This window comes from Erpetoichthys calabaricus, chromosome 4 (genome assembly GCF_900747795.2).
Source record: "Erpetoichthys calabaricus chromosome 4, fErpCal1.3, whole genome shotgun sequence".
Taxonomy (NCBI): domain Eukaryota; kingdom Metazoa; phylum Chordata; class Cladistia; order Polypteriformes; family Polypteridae; genus Erpetoichthys; species Erpetoichthys calabaricus.
The window spans coordinates 318,827,492-318,837,455 of NC_041397.2; the positions used below are offsets into that span (position 1 = coordinate 318,827,492).

Consider the following 9,964-nt stretch of genomic DNA (forward strand, 5'->3'; position numbering starts at 1 on the left):
ACTCTGTCACTCGATCAGCTTTCTTTTGTTGATTATACCACTGTTTAAACCAACAAATAGTACGTTTTTCCTTTGCCTCCATTTGGTATTCGCTGAAATTCTTAGATTTTCCTCCGTGCTTTTCCCATTGTCTTTTCACAGAAGGCTATTTATATTGATTTGCATATTCAAAGAGGCGTAATTCTGGGAGGAGTTGGAGCGGGACAGAAGGCGCGTGCACGTGCGTTACTTTTCACGCTGATCGGGATTTATGTAGCGGAAGAACATGGAAGTTTGCTTACGTACAGATTCCTGCATCTGGATTTTTCTGTGCGTACGCACATTCCTGCTTTTGTGCTTACGCCATGTTATAGTGTGAGTTCTACGCACGGCGTTATACATGAGGCCCCAGGTTAGTGGCCAAGTGATACTGTTCCTGGCATTAATAATATTCCTTACATCACCTATTGATGACAGGCACTTATCGCCCAACTGCAATCTTTTTGGAGTTGCTTTGGCAATGAGCCGCTACAGTGCTGTGAGCCTGCAGTTGGTCCTGCAATGGATAAACAGTCTTCCACAGACGAGGTGATTGCGTTTTGGGACCCTCTTTGGCATGTGGTCCCATTGGCAGAGTTCCAAAAGAGTTTAGAAACCTCACACACAGACCTGGCTTTGTCTACACCAGTGTGGGCTAAGTGACTGTCCAGTCTGGGCTTGGCCAGACGGGAGAGAACATCAGCATTGCTATGTGCAGCCCCGGGACAGTGGCAAACATCAAAAGTCTGTAAACTAATAGACCACCGAGTGAGCCGGACGTTCATATCCTTCTGTTTGTACTGCCATTGCAGTGGTGCATGGTCAGTCACCAGGGTAAACTGTCATCCACAGAGAAACGTGATGATTTGTTCTTCCCCCTCGAAACATTGTGAGAGCACCACTCCTAAACCGAAAGCTTTGGCATCTGTTTGCAAAATAAATTCCTACGAAAAGTCTGGACTGTGCAGAACCAGGAACGATGATAAAGTGGCTTTTAGGTCTGTGAAAGGTCTCTCGTAGTAGTTTATCTAGACAACACTACGATTCTTCCATCCCTTTGTCAAGTCAGTGAGGGGGGCAGCCCAATGTGCAAAATTGGGAATGAATGTTGGGAATGAACCGTCAGTTGTACCCCGCAAGCCCAAGGAAGGCACAAACCTGCCTCTGTGTTCGGGATGAGTATATGCAAGCACCTCCCCCACCTTGTCCGTTTGGGGTTTGAAAAAACTCTTCCCGATGGAATATCCCAGGTAATAGGTTTCCGACATACACAACAATTCCTCCAACCGTAAACTGTCCAGCACCTCCCAAAGGTGGACGAGATGAGATTCCCCATCATTTCTGAAAATTACTACATCGTCGAGATTGGCACCCACGTATGCGGAATGGGGACACAGGATCTGGTCCATCATTCGCTGAAAGTTAAATGGTGCACCATGGAGACCAAATGGGAGCACCGTAAATTTAAACAACCCATCCGGAGGGGTGAATGCGGTTTCCTCGCATCTAGACTCCTCCAAGGAGACCTGCCAATATCCCTTTGTGAGGTCTAGGGGGGGGAGATATATGAAGCCTGCCCAAGCTTTTCCAACAGCTCGTCCACATCGGGTATGCATGAAACTTGGAAATCTTACTCAAAATCCTAAAATCAATACAGAAACGAACCGTATGGCTTTGAGACAAGTACAATTGGACTTTGTCATTTGTTTTTACTCAGCCAAATAATGCCTTATTGAAGCATCTGTCGGATTTCCTGGTGCATCACTTTCCTTGTTGACTCTGGTAGGCAATACAGGGGCACCTGTATAGCAATGCTGGGCTGAGTGACAATCTTGCGTTCTGCAATCTTCTTCCGGCCGGGCCCTACCGAGACAACATCTGAGTTCTCCCCGATCAGCGACATTAATTACGCTTTCTGGGTGTCGGTTAAATCATCTCCAATGGCGACTTCATTCTGGGAGACCGCTGCAGCCGTGATCAGGACTTCATGACAGTCGTGCCATTCCTTTAAAATATTAATACGCAAAATTTGTACAGGATTCCGTCGTCCAAGAATTCTGACTTTATAATTCACTGGGGACATACGCTGTTCTCTCTCTGCTGGCCCTTGTAATTTGGGCTGAAATTTATGGTGATTGGACTGGATCAACACCAGCACGCAATCCACTTTCTTAAACTTGTTGAGTTTGCTCATCTTGTCATAATTACATTTGTGTGCCTCCTGCTTGTGCTACTGATGTTCCACCACAATAGAGGACAATCTGGCAGTCTGCTCTTGTAGTGAAATGACACGGTCAGCAAACCTCTCCCTCCAGGGTGTCTCATGAGTCCCCGTCCATTCTTCCCAAAAAATGTTCAAGCCCCTGCACAGTCAACTGCCAAATAAAAGTTTGAAAGGGCTTGTCACTACCCAATCTGCGTTGCCTACTCGATTTGCGCGCGCATGCGCAGAGCTTTACTATTACGACCCTGTCCGATCTGCGTTTCTTTTTACTTTGCGACACGAGTCCCCAATCCGATTTGTCTCGAGCACACGCTCTCTGCTTAATTAAAATTCATTTCACAACGCTGCCCGATTTGTTCTGCGCATGTCTAATGTTTTACGACACACGTCATTCGTCAGGTTTGACTTGTACTTGCGAGTCATTTTTGTGTCGTTTATCTCCGTCTGTAAGTGGACTTGTTACTGGAAAAGATGGAAACTTTTGAATTTTATAACGTCTTGGAAGATGTGTCGCCTGAAAAATTTAAGTCCAGTCGAATGAAGAGGGAGCGAAATGAAATGCGACGTGTGTCTGTGAACTTTATAATGGACATGTACAGCTCTTTGTAAGTAAATCATTTTTAGTTGCAATACTTTGTAATCTTGTGGTTTAATCGTAAAAATCACAGCATTTTCCGTGTTTGGGTTAATGGATTAATGTATGTATGTCATTTATTTTGTAAAACCCTATTAGCATTTGGTGGTGTGTTTCTTTTAACATTTGTCCACATTTTTTTAGCTTAGAGTGAACGGCATGCTAATTATTAAGCAAAACAATGTAACTGAGGTGCCGAATTAGGAATAGAATTAGGAGAGCACGTCTGACACTCGACGGGTGTAAAGTGTGCCCTCCAAAGCCATCGGTATTTTTTATTATGTTGATATCAGATTACATCAATACTGTCCAAGGGTATATCGATGAAGACTAAATTACATAAGAGAATAGCAACAACTAGCTTATTACAAGGAAGACGGATGTAGATAATAGCATTACAAATTGTTAATGAAGCAGCTCAGAATCTTACACGTTTTAATTATTTTAGTGTGTTTTCCATTTTTAAAGCTTTTCTAGCATATTAATGTCCATACAGAAAGATGTAATACAGGATCTAACATTCTGAACTTTACACTTATGAGTAGGAAATTTATGAAGCAAGGAAACCACAGTTACTGCATTTTCTAACATTTAGTCTTCAAAATTGTATACAGAAGAAGAACAAGAATTAAAGAGTGAGATATTGTTTTGTCATTCAAAACAGTAACAGAAATAAATCTTTATGAAACATTTTGGAATAGGAGCAGAAGTAAGAAATGTGAGAGGTGATTTGTCTTCATTTGTACAAAAACTACATTTCGGGGATAAATTAATGTCATACTTATGAATTAATCTGTTAGTTGGCTACTATTTATTCATAATTTTGATATGGATTTCTTTAACCTTGTTTGGTAGAAAAAACTTCTATGGCACAAAACAGGCAATTTTAAAATTTATATCCAAAGCCATCAGAGTATTGTGGTGTGTGTCTGATGTGGCACAGTGACAGGCTGGGCACCTGCTGTTGTCACATGTCATTAGCTTATCGTTTAAGCTGTTGGTTTAGGAGGAGTACACACACACACACACACACACACACACACACACATTTAAATGAATATAATGGAGAAGGCTTGCTCCTTAGAAATAACATTTCTTATTGCTGCAGTTAGAAAAACAATGCCCCTTTATTATATATTTTTTTCTTGACCCTACAGGATGCCCAGTGGTAACCAGCCTACCATGTGGCTCAACAGATGCCAGTGTACCCGAATACTGAGACACAATTGGATGTTCTTTTCTTCTGCTTTTAAGATTCCCAGTTTGGGATGATGTGCAGTTCATGTTAGATTTGCTATTTCTACAGGTAAGACTACTGCATAACTCCTGCAAAGCCTCCCCATATTTATTACTTGATCTGTAATATTTTGCTGCCTTGAATACTGTTCTGTATGTCTGCTCACTCTGTCCAGTGACTAACACGGCTTTTTAATTTTAAACAGGAAAGCCTCAGAGTGTGAATCCTCGCAAACACAAAGACTGAGGCACATCAGTACCAGCAGTCACTAAACAGGGGATGTTGTTCCGTTTTGTAAAATAACATTTATTTTCATAAACTACTGTGCTTTGTTGTTGGATTTTGAAAGAACCCAGACTTAATTTTAACTTAAAACAAAACTAAGGCAGGAGAGAAAAACAAGTAATGACACCTGAGCACAGCACATTAGAGCTTCAGATATACAGAGATTATAACACAATGTCTACTGTATGCGCAATGTATAAGACAAAAAAATGATGTTACATAAAATAACAATTAAGTTGGGGTTCTTTCAAAATCCAACAAAAAATCACAGTAATTAAAAATATTATTAGTTGGACTTTACTCTAAGCAGACCTTTATCTATTGTGATGGTTTACTTTGGTAATCATTGATCTACAGGTGAACCAAGAAAGGAGGCAGCACAAGAATTAAAAGTACACTTTATAAATGTTTGAACTCCGTGAATGAATATCTACTGTGTTTGTTTTTAACAGTTACAGTGAAGTAGAAGAGTCCGGTCTTGTTATGGGGCAGCAGTTAAAGAAGAAGGATGGAGAGATGTGTGCCATGTTGAAGTATCGGCTGGTCCTCCTGCCCGCTCTTCTAGAATCCTCCATCTAAACCTCTGCTCTGATCTGCTGTGCCTTTGCCAAGTGATCACGAGGTATTGGTCTATTTTGGTTTTGTTTCTTCTGAAAACTGTTTCGGTCTCATTACACTGGCCGCCTGTCTCACACAGAATTGATTTGAAGGTTCTATTAAATAATTAGAAGGCTTTAAGTATTTTAGACCCTGCCTGTATTATGGAGCGTCTTCTCCCAACATTTCTTTTCTCAAACGTTGCTTTGCTTTTTATTCCAAGATCAACCATATTAACAGGCAGCTTTCTGTACTCATGTAACAAACTCTGGAATGCTTTGCCAATAGAGAAGTGCCAGGCTACAAATGTCAAGCATTTTGAAAATCTTCAACAAGCCCACTTTTCTAATTTGATTTTTCTTAATTACTTGCATTGGTTGTAATAGATTAGAAACTGTGTACACTTTGTAAGCTCTGCACTGGGCACTAACTTCTGCTGTTTTTCTCTGTTGTCTTTTTTCAGTTTATTTCAATGGTGCTAAACACCCCCATCCAACCTCAACCCAGCGCATCTCCACCATGTTACATCAACTCCAACTGCCTGTGATGCTGGAGAGAAGAAAAGTTCATGAGATGTCCTACAGTGGAATTGTGATCGGACTGAGACGGCCACCATTATGTATGCTGGGATGTGCAGAGAGGGCTGTGCGGGCTTTGGCTTGGGACCCCCAGAGGTTTATTATCTCCAAGATCCTTGAAGGCTGCAAGTTTGTCTTTGTCCCCAGCCATTTGACTAGGCAGTGTATTTATTACAAAGGACAAGGACCCCTCCATTTGCTTCTTATTTACTTTTATAATGCCTTCAGTTTTCTTTGTAACTATGTTTTTGAAGAGCAAGTTGAGCTACACTTGTAAGAAAAGGTGATATAGAAATATTATTAGTGAACAAATGTTAAGGGACAGATCAGGAAAAATGTCAGTTTAAATAGAACACACTTTTTAATGAAATATTGCTGGATAAAAACTCTTTGAGTAGCATCTTGTTCATAAAGCTAAAATGCATTTTTCCTTTTTTGACAAATTTAATGATTCACTTTTACTGCGTTCAAAGCTTTGGCTAAAATTTTTTTTAAAGATCTGTAAATATATTTGTGTTGTCCTTCCCTAATAGCTTTTAAAACCTCCCCATTGTTGGCCATTTTCTTTGTATTTGTGTTCTAGTTAAATGCATTTACCTTTTATACATCTTTATTATTAATGAATTTTCTACTGATTCACACACACACACATTATTTATATATATATATATATATATATATATATATATATATATATATATATATATAATTTGTGTGGATAATTGTTTTTGACAAACATTGTTCACAGATATTTCACTTTTGTTATTTTTAAACATACCACTTATTTATTCAATAAAAAATGTATGAAAATGTATTGTACTTCCTTTTTATTAAAAAGTTATAAAAATGAACTGGCTCTGTATCAATATGGGTGAATAAAACCATTCACATGAGATGAGTCTGCACACAAACAGCAGTGTGTTATGTTGATTATACTTGTAAGAAAGAAATATCACTGCCCTCTGTCCACATGGTGTTCATCATAAACTGAACTATTTCATGCTGTTTAAATTCTGCTCAGTTATTGGAGAATATTTTATTTTACAGCTGTTAAATTCAGTTCAGTTTTATTATATTAATAGGTAAGTTGGTTTCTCAGAGGGTTTTACAGAGACACCTTGAAATAACATTAAAAACATATCACTAAGAACAAATGTATTACAAATATGAACTATAGCAGCAAACACTTACTGTAGAAAAATAGATCAAATAGATTGATTCAAGTGATAACAGCTCACTTCCTTAATTTAAGTCTGTGGATGATAAATTGGACTGGACTGCCAATACTGATGATCTGTACAAGAGAGGACAGAGCCGACTATACTTCCTTAGAAGACTGGCGTCCTTCAACATCTACAATAAGATGCTGCCGATGTTCTATCAGACAGTGAGCGCCCTCTTCTACTCAGTGGTGTGCTGGGGAGGCAGCATTAAGAAGAGGGACACCTCACGCCCGGACAAACTGGTGAGGAAGGCAGGCTCTGTTGTAGGCATGGAGCTGGACAGTTTGACATCTGTGGCAGAGCGACGGGTGCTGAATCCACTGCATCCACTGAACAGGATCATCTCCAAACAGAGGAGCAGCTTCAGCGACAGACTGCTGTCACCGTCCTGCTCCACTGACAGACTGAGGAGATCTTTCCTCCACCACACTATGCGACTCCTCAATTCCACCCAGGGGGGTAAACGTTAACATTATACAAAGTTATTGTCTGTTTTTACCTACATTTTTATTACTCTTTAATATTGATTTTTTTTTTTTGTATCAGTATGCTGCTACTGCTGGAGTATGTGAATTTCCCCTTGGGATTAATAAAGTATCTATCTAAAGTTAAACTTCTTTGTAAGATTAATAGCCATTGGAATAAATAAGGATTTGAACCGGTGGCTTTATACTCTTGATTTCTTCAGCATCAGACCTGATTGCACAACTGGGAATGAATTAAAGAATCTGAGCAAGTGGACAGTCGCAGTTAACAGTAAGGGGGACAGTCAGCACAATGCCATGCAACACAGTGTTAATTCTTTTCTTTTTTTGAAAAAGGACCATATATTTCTATAAAACTGGTTGGCTACATTAGGTTTTGTAAACCTGATGCCTTAAGACAAATGGTAATTTTATTAATAATAATTGATGTCTAAAGATATTTTTAAACAAACACAATTTGCTCATAAAAGGGAAATTGCAACAATAGATCAAAACGGAAAGGAAACTTTATATGATTTATTACGTGAGTGGGAAAATGAAAACACTACATACTTTATATAACACACATATATATATATATATATATATATATATATATATATAGTACCTGCCAAATAATACAAAGAGTACATAGCGTGTAGTTCGCCCTAATTGTGGTTTATCAGGAGTGCACACCTAAGTGTAGCAGCTTTAGAATGGCTGCTGGTGATTTGGAAGAAGACAGACACAGCAATACCCGAATTCTGCCGTTTATTCTACAAAAGCGTCATCCACTTTTTTCTACAAGACAAGCAGTAAAGGGCACAGTCAGCACATGTAACGTCAGGCGCTCTCTGTCTCCTGCAAAAGCGTCCTCCAGCTTTTTTTTTTTTTTTTTTTTTTTTAATTAACCATATATACACAAATACGATAAATACAAATTTAACAATTGAATATAAACAGCAACAATGAAGGACAATAATTAACGTTGCAACATACCTACAAGACAAGCAGTAAAGGGCACAGTCAGCACATGTAACGTCAGGCGCTCTCTGTCTCCTGTAGCAAGCCAAACAAAATACCAATAAGGTTGGATCTCCGCTAAACCAAACACTTTTAAAATCCACTTCTGCCGACCAAAAGTGACAACAGAACCTCAAAACACATCAACAACCACATGGCGTGATGTTTCCACTCAGTTTCAGACAGAAAACACTCATTTAAAACTTGTCAGCTTATACAAGAGACGGAGAGCATTGAGAAGCGCCTTACCTGTAAAAGCGTCCTCCAGCTTTTGCCAGGAGTCTGCTGTACGTCACATGTGCGTCCTATGGGTGTTACATTAATTAAAGCCCCCCCCCCGCTACAACAGACAAATAGGAACTATATACAACAGATACAATGATTACATTCACATTAAACAAAATTCACAATATATAAAACAGAAGAATTTCAGTATAAAAAAAAATAGTTTTGAGAATGTTCACAATATAACAAACTAACTCAGCCACATACTCCCCCCTGAATTTCTCAAAACACTGAGGGTCAGGTAATGGCAGAGTTCTAAATAACAGTAACATAACATAGCATGTCATTATTTTCTCACAGTACATCACAGTACTCTTATGTGCGACAAAACCGTCTCCCAACCAAAAGGGAAAGTGTCAAAAGGAAGCTGGCCAGACTTCCAATGTTCACTTGCGTAAGAAGGTGCCTTATACACAATCTCATCCTAATGAATAAATGACTGTTACTCCAACATTGAACTTACTTAACAGAATTATACATATTATACACATTGCTAATTAACTTTGAACTATTCCAATAGGATAACTGACGGTTGTTCACAAAAATAAAGTTTTGGCTAACCCACTAACTCCACCACTAGCTTGTTTGTTTCTCTGCGTCATGTTCTGAATCAATCTGTTAACTGGTTTTAGTACCCTTCCTACTCTTGTTCTGATGTGCCCTACTGTGTTACTTGGTGCTCTATCGTGTATCAAAGTGATCTCAGACATTGATCCTCTGGCTACTTGGTCCTCAGGATGACTGTGGTTCAGTTCTGGCACTTCTGCACCATGCATACTATCCGTTTCACTGTTGTTGGCCCTGTTTGTCTCAACCCCAACACTGTGACTCTCAGCACATGGTCCAGCATGACTATCACTACTGTCTGCTTGGGAGTTGTCAGCCTCTGGCACAGCATTGTCAGGGGATACTTCAGGAGGTTCAGATGATGCACATTCTCTTTCTGGCGGAACCCCTGAAGGGGTTGTCTCTCCTACCCAACTGGCAGTACGCTCTATAGGGTCAAACTCTGATCCAGTCACAGAGGCAGTTCTATCCACATCACACTGGTCCTAACTTGGTTCAGAGCCACTATCAAAGGAAGGCTCCACTTCCTGTTCGATTACCACTGGCAAGAAGCTAGCTTGCAAGATCAAGTTCCTGTGAACAATCTTCTCCTGTCCATTGATGGTGTTTTTGATGTGGTATGTATGGCTCTTTGAATCTTTAGAGACCACAGTGTACAGTGTAGAGACCCATCTGTAAGCCAACTTCCTGTGACCACGTTCACCTCTGTTTGCCAAGAGAACTCGATCTCCTTCCTCAATGTCTGCACCTTTTGTCTTCATGTTGTACAAGTCTGTCTGGCGCTGCTGGCTGGAATCAGTGTTGACTTGGGCCAAGATGAGAGCTTCCT

General features: G+C 39.8%; 2 long non-coding RNA genes across 3 annotated transcripts; one reads left to right on the top strand and one right to left on the bottom strand.

Annotated features, from left to right (window-relative positions):
- Positions 1-2,599: 2,599 nt before the first annotated feature.
- Positions 2,600-5,028, top strand: LOC127527382 (uncharacterized). Its single transcript, XR_007934678.1, has 3 exons — positions 2,600-2,847; positions 4,034-4,182; positions 4,851-5,028. It is a non-coding gene; the product is annotated as an uncharacterized LOC127527382 (long non-coding RNA).
- Positions 5,029-8,065: 3,037 nt separating this feature from the next.
- Positions 8,066-9,509, bottom strand: LOC127527398 (uncharacterized). Of its 2 annotated transcripts, none has more exons than XR_007934715.1 (2): positions 8,533-9,509; positions 8,066-8,121 (listed from the first exon to the last, which is right to left on the bottom strand). It is a non-coding gene; the product is annotated as an uncharacterized LOC127527398 (long non-coding RNA). The 2 variants fall into 2 exon arrangements; XR_007934716.1 differs by having other exon boundaries at positions 8,066-8,319.
- Positions 9,510-9,964: the final 455 nt, after the last annotated feature.